Below are 9,984 nucleotides of genomic sequence, written 5' to 3'. Positions count from 1 at the left end.
TACAACAGAGAGAAATTGGAAATAACCTAAATGTCCAACCAGAGGAGAACGGTTGTGCAAACTTAAACAGGTCCGCTCAACGGAATGGTTTATGTCTATTCAAAAAAAAAAAATGTTGCCTGCAAAGATGATTGACTTCAGATGATTTGATTGGAAAAAGCAGAAACTTAAGGAAACTCAGGTAAAAGGAGGATTATTTTAAGCATCAGAGGAGTTTCCCAGAATACAACTGCCAGCAGCAAAACTGGACACACCAAACCTGCCAGGTCCACAAGCAGCATATATCTCCCCAACTAGGTCTCTCATCCCTGTTTCTCTCTCACTTCAATGTTCTCTCTCTGCAGACCAGCTTGGTGGTTCCACCCCCAGACTTTACCAGCACAGTCACATAGCTATTTGATTCAATCTTCCCCTCTTCCTATTGAAAGAAAAATAGACAAGAAGGGAGGGAGGAGAAAGGGTAAAATGAGAAAGAAAAAAGAATTCCTAGAAAGTCTCAGCCTGGTCCAATCAGCTGTGCTGGACCAGGAGGGCTACCCACATGACCCAGTCTTCTATCTTTGTTGTTTGGATAGGGTAAGGCAGGGAAAATGATTGCTATCTCAAATAGGAGTACATAATCCAGGGTGTATTCATTATCCATTGCTGCATAACAAATTATCCTCTTTAAACATTCAGTGATTTAAAGCAACGTTTATCTCACACACTTTCTGAGCATCAGGAGTTGAGGGGCATCTTAGGTGGGTGCCTCTGACTCAGGGTCTCCCATGAGGTTGACGTCAAGTCTTCCGAAGGCTTGATGGGACTGGAGGACCCACTTTCAAGCCCACCCTTGCGGCCATTGACAGGAGGCTTCAGTTTCTTGTTGGCTATTGGCTAGAGACCACAGTTCCACCCCCACACCACCGTCTCCATCAGGCTGTTTACAACGGGACAGCTGGCCTCCCCCAGAGCAAATGATCTGAGAGAGAGAATTACCAGGACTGAAGCTGCAGGGTCTTTTCTAACCTAATCTCAGAAATGACCCCATCAATTCTTCCATAACTTATTGGTCACACAGAGCAACCCTGGTACAGTGTTGTGGGGTGGGGAACTACACAAGAGTGTGAGCCCCAGGAGGACAGATCAGTGGGGACCACCTATGAGCCTGGCTAATACACACAGAAAAACTCATTCTATAGCAATAGTTTCAGAAGTGGATGTATGATTTTTAATATACGAATCAAGTTGGGTGAACGTAGTCCAAAAGAAAACCTTCTTTGTAAAATAACTTGCCTTTGGTTATTCCTACTGGGTAAAGAGGACCTGACCAGGCCAGAGCTGAGACTGGACCAGCTCATAGGGCTGAGCCATCCAGTTACCCACATGAGAACTGGGTCACAGGATGGCGGCAGGACCAAGAGTGGTGCTTGGGTCCTGCCCTAGCTGGGGTTCAGGCACATATAAGATGGGTCTGGCGGACTAGAGGCAGGCACCTAAGGGAAGCCAGGAAGCACCGTCAGGTGCCAAAGGAGAAACTCTTCCTAAACTCTTCATAAGAGGAAGCAGAGGGTGGGTAGCAAGCCAGACCCAGCAGCAGGGGTCTCAGGATGGAGGGAGGCGGTTCTGAATTCCTCCTGCCAACTGGTTTCTGGAGCTGCTGCAGCCCAGTCACCAAGCCCAGGAGGAGAAGGCTGAGGGTGAGCAGACAGAGCTGTTGTAGAAGATGGGGGACCCCCCCGCCTTAAGAAGCACCCTTCCCCTCATTTACCAGCAAACAGTGAGCTCCTGCAGTGATGGTGGAACTGAGAACCTGTGGGCCAGGGAGGCAGGACCTGGCAGGCCAGGGCCCTGATGGAGCCCTGATGGAGAAGTTGACGGTAGCCGTGGCAATGGTGACTGATGGGGACAGAGGACAACGCGGGTGGCTGCCTACTCCCATTCATAAGCACAGAGGATTCACCCACACACTTCAGAGGGGACAGGAACTCCCCTAAGATGTGGGGTTCCTGCAGGAGAAGGTGGGGGCTGGAGCCAGCAAGATGCAGATGTTCACCTAACGCTGCTAGTTTTCACCATTTACCATCCTTAGAACCCCAGGGCTGGGGAAAGTGCGGTGGAAATCTAGGCCAAACCCCACCCGAGGCTGGAATCCCTGTCCACACATCTCCACCAGGCTTGACCACTCCCAGCAGCGGTGGGTTCACGACTCCATCAGGACATTCATTCCGTAATCAGACAGCTGTGACACATCGAAAGTTCATTCTGAAATTTGAGACAACATCTCTCTCCCTGTGGGTCTCTCTGATTGTCCCTAGTTCTGCCTTCTGGTGCCTCAGAAAACCAATCAGCACCCACTCCCCCTGATGGTCCCACGGTCGGTCATCCTCTTCATTGTTCAGGTCTGCCCTCCCAAGCACATCGTAGGCCATCAAGACTGCAGCAGGAGGGAGCTTCCCTGGTGGTCCAGTGGTTAAGACTTCGCCTTCCAATGCAAGGGGTGCGGGTTCGAGCCCTGGTCAGGGAGTTAAGATCCCACGTGCCTCGTGGCCAAAAAAACAAAACATAAAACAGAAGTAATATTGTAACAAATTCAATAAAGACTTTAAAAAATGGTCCACATCAAAAAAAATCAAGAAGACTGCAGCAGAAGCCAAACTGAATCCCACCACACACCCATTAGAACGGCTACTATTAAAAAGACCGACCATGCCAAGTGTCGGTGAGGATGTGAAGCAACGGGAACTCTCGTACACTGCTGGTGCGAATGTAAAACAGTACAACCACTTTGGAAAACAGTCCACCCTTCCAAGTCCCCCAGACCTTCCACTGCTAGGTATTTACCCAGGAGAAATGAAATATATGTCCACACAAAGACTGGTGCATAAGTATCCCTAGCAGCTTTATTTGTAATAGTCTAAAACTAGAAACAACCCCTATGTCCGTCCAAAGGTGAATGGGAACACAAACTGTGGTGTAGCCAATACGATAGAATACGACTCAGCAGTAAAAGGAACGCAGGATCCTCTGGGTGAATCTCGAAAAGGTTACACTGACTGAAGGAAGCTAGACACAGAAGTCCGCATACTGTATGATTTCATTGATGCAAACTTCTAGAAAAGGCAAAGTGATCTATAATCAGAAAACAGATCAGGGCTTGCCTGAGAATGGGAGCGGAGGGAGAGGAGGGTGGCTAAGGGGAAGGAGGAAACTTTCCGAGGTGATGGGGATGTCAGGGGTGATTGTGGTGGTGCCCTCGCCAGTGTATGCACCTGTCAGAACTCTCCGAAGTGTAGGCTTTCAATACAGCAAGTTGTACACATGAAATAGGCACCGTGTGTTTTAAGTTGTTTCTTAAAAACTCGAGCACACGATCCCTTAATTGGATGATTTACCAAACTGAGGCCAAGCTGAAGGCCTCCTGGGTCTGCTTTGACGAGCCCTTTGTAAGTAGCTCATGGCTGCGCCTGAGCAATGCTAACTGGGCACCATCTCCTTGGCAGGATTAGACCTTGTTAATCCATGACTCTGGAAACTGGCTTCCCATACCCACCAACGGTCATTCGGCAAGTTCACGGCAGAGCCAGGAGTTAAGCGCAGCTCTCCTGATTCCCAGGCCCTTCTCTTCCCCACGGCGTAAAGAGAAATAGAAGCACATGGACTGCTTCATGGTTCTCCAAGCTGCTTGACATCTGTAATCTCATTTCCTGGATTAATCCCATTTAACACAGTCTAGTGTGTAATGGATAAGATGGTGCTGGGAGGACAGACAGCTGGTTTATTTATGGCAGGCGTCTATTCTGATGGCTCAGGGCCCAGGCCAGGCCAATTGTTAGATATCTTGAATAACCCTCCTGGGTTAAGCATCCTGGCCTTTGGAGTCAGACAGAACTGGGCTGGAATCCAGGCACTACCACTTACTAGTGGAAGACCTCGAGCAAACCATTTAAGCCCTCTGAGCCTCAGTTTCCTCCTCTGTAAAATGGGAATAATAGCAATAAGGGCCTCATAATGCTGCAGGGAGGATTAAATGGGGCAGCAGCAACCAGCTCATAGTAAACACTCAAAGTCTGGCAGCTGTCATTACAGCTATTACTACTATTAACCCTCACCATACTCTTATGAAGTAGGTCCCATTATTATCCCCATCTAACAGATAAAGAAACTGAGGCTCAGAGATGTAAAGCTATTCACCCAAATGTCCCAGCAAATAAGTGGCAGAGCCAGGATTTGACCTCAAGTCCCCCGTAGGGCTCCAAAGCCGACTCTGGACCCTCAGCATCCACACGGCCACCTCTCAGGTGCAGCGGGGATTCTAAGACAGGAAGGTATAATCAGAGTCCCCTCAAAGCCCACTGGTTACAGTTAGAGCTGAAGGAAGCCGAGGACTGGCCAAACTGGTGTGACCGAGGTCAGACCAAGAGTCCTCTCTCTGGACTCTGGGCTCTGCACTTAGAAAAGCAGGATGGGGGACTTCCCTGGTGGTCCAATGGCTAAGACTCCGTGCGCCCAATACAGGGGGCCCGGGTTCGATCCCTGGTCAGGGAACTAGATCCCGCATGCATGCCACAACTAAGTGTTTGCATATCACAACTGAAGATCCCGCACGTGGCAGCGAAGATCCTGCGTGCCACAACTAAGACCCGGTGCAGCCAAAATAAATAAATAAATACATAGAAAAGGAGGACGGCACAGAGAACGCACACCATGAGGAAGGGCACGCCCCCAACTCCAACACATCCCTGAGAGCGACCAGGCCTGCTCTGTTCATCAACGTCCAGAGTCATCAGAGTCTGAACCCCAAACTGTAATAGGGTCAGTGTGTGACCCTGTGCAGGTCCCCAAGCAACTGAGAGCCCTATACCCAGCCATAAGCCAAGAACACTGGACAAGATGACAGCTCAGACCATCTTAGTTTCCAAAGTGCCGGGAATGCCTGGGATGCAGAGGATACCCACCCAATTCCAGGTGGGCTGGGGACTTTGAAGGTACAAAAGAGGTGTCCCAAGGAGAGCCCACTGGAGCAGGGTTTTGGCCCCAGCATGGGGTCACCGTTGATGCAAACAGGCAGCCTGGGGAAGAGGGCGGAACAATGGCTTTGGAGACAGCAGACCTGGATCCAAATTCCATTCTGCTATTTGCCCACAGCCTGGCCATTTCACTGCCTGTCTCTAAGCCTCAGTATCTTCATCCACAAAATGGAGACAATCACACCAGCTTTATAGGGTTGTGTGGCATTTAAAGAAAATCATTTATCTGAAGCACCGGTAAATAATAAATGGTGGCTGCCTTAATCACTGTTTCCCACCTTCACCAGCAGAAGTGACATTCACGCAGCTCCCAAAGGTTGCAGGGAGCAACCCTGCATGCTCAGCCAGTGCCCGCCCAGATGACAGTGACCCCGGACAGGCACCCCCGCAACGGACACCGCTGTCCACCACGCTCAGTCACAGAACTGAGTACAAACTCACCCTCGTACACAGCGACCCAACCTGAGCACGTGCGCACAGTCTCTAGGATTTCCCAACGGGAGGAGACATTTCCTCACGTCTGTGACTGCGCTGATGGAGGAGGCCGTGACCTTGGTGCTGCTTCTGTAGGTTTCTCAGCAAGCCAGCGGGTCCCTAGCACAGCCTGCAGCACCAGAGGATCTGCAGGGAGGAGAACCCAGGGTCCCGGGGAAGAGGAAAAAGCTTCCTGCCCGGCTCACCCTCCTTCTGGGCTGAGATTGTGTCTGACCAGCCCTGGAGTTGACCAGTGAGTGTGTGAGTCCCCAGGAGGCCAGGATGGGGGTGCCCTAGCAGGAAGAAGCCTAGATAGATAGTCTCGGGGTGGGGGGTGGGACTTGGTCATTGTGGCAGGATGGTACAGTGGTTACACCAGGGAGTTTTGGAGCAGGAGGGCCCTGCTTTGTCCCCCAGCTGTGCCATGTATTAGCTGTGTGACCCTGGACAAGTTACTTAACCTCTCTGGACCTTAGCTGTCCACCTATCAAATGGACATGATAATATTAGTGGGATAATATTACATGGTAGAAATACTGGGAGTGGGGATGTGGGGAAGAGTTAAATGACATCACACACGCCCCTAGACATAGTAAGCACTCAGAGGTGTGAGTCATTTTTATCAAGGGTCCAGGAGCAGGAAACTGCCTCTAGATATTGGGTATCCCATGGATTGCAAAGTGACAGCTCACAAGCCCAGATGAAGCTCACACATGGCCTTTGTTTGGCCCACATGGTGTCTTTCTTTTTTTCTTTCTTTTTAAATTTTTGCCAACACTTAATAATCAGATTTCACATCAAAATCTGAATTTCCTGCTTCTCTTGAAAAGTTCAAACATTGGCAATCCTAGGCCCGCTTTCCCGCCTGGCAAGTACCAGCCAGAGCCGATCAGACACTGCCCAGCTCGCTCCAGCGCTTCCCAGGTCCAGCGCCTCCCCTGCTCCATGTCCTGCCCTGTGGGCCCTGGAGGTTGTACCCCTTGACCTGGCCCTGCGCCTTCACAGTGCCACACAGGGAAACAGGACTCTAGAGGGGGCAGAAACCCAGCCGGGGTCACACAGCAAGTCAGTGGCAGAGGTGGAATTAGGACTCAGGGGGTCTGATTCCCAAACCCCCCGAGCACTGGTGAGATGCTAACAAGAGAAACTGGCCGTGCCCCCAAAGCTCCTGCCTCTACAGCCCTTACTGGAGAGATAGGATCATCACTGGGCATGGTTACTTTGCTACGCCTTAATTTCTTCATCTGTAAAATGGGATAATCGTCCCTTCCTCGGGGGATTGTGAGGACAAAATGAATTTTTAAAAGTAGGGATCTTAGAGCAGCACCCAGCACACAGTGACTGATGGATAAGTAGCAGCTATCAGCACTGTTATCAATAAATCCTGGCCTGCGTGATGCAGGCACACCATCTCATTGCTTCCTCTAACCAGCTGTGATGTCACTCTGCTTAGCCCCATCTGACAGATGAGAAAACTGAGGCCCAGAGGAGGGGCGTGAGACTCACACAGCCCGTGAATAATGGAGCCAGCATCTGGAATTCCAACCCAAGTTCAAGCCAGGACAGTCTGGCTCCAAACTACCAGCTCTCCCCATGCGTCAGAAGCCTCTACAGAGTCCACATATAATGATTGAGGGCCTACTATGTGCCAGGCCCTATTGCAGACACCAGGGATAAAGCGGGGAATACAACAGATGAGCAGGGGTGGGGCCATAAACAATAAACATATCACTCAGGCTCTGGCAGTGGTAGATGCCAGGAAGAAAAAATAGGAGAATATTAGAGAGTGCCTGGATGGGCACAGTGGGTGCCTTTGACAGAGCAGTCAGGGCAGGCTGCCCCAGGGAGGTGACATTAAATAGGGACCTGAAGGCTGAGCAGGAGCCAACCAGGCAACAACTGGGCAGAAGGCTCCAGACTGGGCCAAGGCTTGCGTTCTCCAGACACGGGAGGAAGGCCAGTATGGCTGGAGCAGGAGGAAGAAGGCTTAGAGTCAGACAAGTAGGTGGTGGCCAGAGTACTGAGCAATAGAGCATCTGGTTTAAACATAACAACCCCCTCCACCCTTCATCCGGGGCACGCCATGTGCCAGGCACTGTGCTGAGACCTCTGCCTGCGATACGTCATTCCATCCTCCCCAGTCACCTGTGAGCTACAACTCATTGTCCTATTTGCCAGGTGATGACACTGAGGTTCAGAGAGAGGCAGGGACTTGCCTGGGGCCACCCCGTTGAGGAGATGTGTGCAGGCCTGGAATTGGCATCTGAACTCTAAGCCAGGCTGTCTCCACGTACCACCTACTGGGAGCAGGCTCAGACGCCTGGCCTTGATGTGATCAGAACAGGGATCAAAGGTCACCTCCCAGGGACTTCCCTGGTGGTGCAGTGGTTGAGAATCCGCCTGCCAATGCAGGGCACACGGGTTCGAGCCCTGGTCTGGGAAGATCCCACATGCCGCGGAGCAACTAGGCCCATGAACCACAACTACTGAGCCTGCGCGTCTGGAGCCTGTGCTCCGCAACAAGAGAGGCCACAACGGTGAGAGGTCCACGCACCACGATGAAGAGTGGCCCCTGCTCGCCACAACTAGAGAAAGCCCTCACACAGAAATGAAGACCCAACACAGCCAAAAATTAATTAATTAATTAAAAAAAAAAAAGGTCACCTCCCAGCCTAGCAGGGCTCTTCCTGGAGCAAGAAGGCTTTTATGGTTCCCATCCCTGGTAACACCAAGCTTCCAGCCCACGGACAGGGACACACATAGCACACACACTCACGTGCCTATGCGTGTGCGCACATACACAACAGCCCAGCCAGGAAGAAGGTCTGGGAAGGGGGCAAGAGATGGTCAGGAGGAAACAGGGCGCTCCACACGTAATGAGCTTCCAAGCACCCGGTGGCTGTGGGCAGGTCCCCCCAAGCTCCTCATCTCATTGAGGGGTGCAAGTCATCACTCAGGGCGGAAGCCTGGGCAGCATCCCAAATTCTCATCTTTCCTACACTCCCCGCTTCTAGCCTGCTACAAAGCCCATCCTAGTTCCCGCATCCATCCTTGTCTCCTACCTGGGCTCGAAAGGCAAGCATCTCTCCTGTTTTCACATCCTCTCATTCCACTGCCACCCCCCCCCCCTTAAGCTGGAGAACCAAGGGCAAGACAGCAGTGGCCGCTCCTGAGGACTTGGGGCTGGGCAAACCTGTTTAAAGGAAGACCAGAGCATTAGTGCAGTGATGTCACCAGCCCTGGCCTGCTGATGGACACCAGCATCAGCCTTTGAGACACACATACACACACACAGACCTTGAGTTCTCATCTCATGGCTATCAGGTTGCAGTGACACTGTTCCAAGACAAAACAGGAAATCCCACGACGGAGCCAGCCAGATGGGGCGAGGGCCGAGAACCTGAAACCCCCTCTGCTCTCCACGATCACCCCCTCCCCACCCACCCCCACTCCTTGGGGAGGAGCTCACCCCCACCCCCGACACCCCAGGCATGGACAGAGCCCAGTCTTGAACTTAGGGCCCCAAATTCCTGCGCTCTGCAAGCTCCCTGCCCCGCACGGGGCCTCCTGTCTCCATCGGTAAGGCCCAGGTGGATGACCCCAAGGGCCCTCCCAGTTGAGGAAGTCCACCTTTTATGGGCATTTGGTTCCCAGACCTAGTGGCTGGGAGTCCCCCAAAGCCCAGTGTGCAGTCAGCAGGCAAGCCAGCAGGGAGCGCACACACCTCGTTAACGGGAGATGGGGGAGCCCGGCCCTGGAAGGACCCTGGAAACAGTGAGTCCCGACTTGTACCCCCTCCCATTCTGGTTTTCAAAGGGCTCCCCACAGTCTTGGGACCAGGCCTCTGCGCCTCTGCACATGTAGTCCCCGCTGCCGGCCTGTTCTGACCTCCTTGCCTACGAAACTGAGGGAAGCACCTCACCTTTCAGATGGGGAAGCCTATCCCTGCTCCTCTGAGCAACCACCTCTCCCTGAGTTGATTTAACCGGATCCTCAGGGCCTGTTGCAGGTCTGGCCCTAAACAGGGGTTGATGCATTAGTGGATGGAGGGATGGATGGAAGAAAACCAGCTACAAGCAGCCCACGTAGTTCTCCAAAATCAAATAGCATGACATGGGAAAGCCCTGGGGAGGAAATCATTTTAGGAAATAAAACACTTACTGAGGTCTAAGGAACTGACACTTGGATGGACACGTGTGCCTGGTGTAATGATCTTATTAAATCCTTACGAAACTCCTTTGGAGCAGGTAATAATACCCCCATTTTACAGAGCGGAAACTGAAGCTTAAAGGGAACAAGTACATTGTCCAAGATAACCCAGAACATACGTGGAAGAAGCAGGATTTGAACTCAAATCTGTTTCACTCTTCATCCTGCTATTACCCAAATGTCAGCTTTGGGCTCACGCCATCCTGACTCCCCAGCAGGGTCCTCTGGGTGATTCCAAGAAGCAGACAAACATAGACAGGCCTCGAATGGACTGGCAGCCCTTGTCCTAGTT

The sequence above is a fragment of the Leucopleurus acutus genome (genome assembly GCF_964270905.1).
Source record: "Leucopleurus acutus genome assembly, chromosome: 2".
NCBI lineage: Eukaryota > Metazoa > Chordata > Mammalia > Artiodactyla > Delphinidae > Leucopleurus > Leucopleurus acutus.
This window is presented reverse-complemented; position numbering follows the sequence as displayed.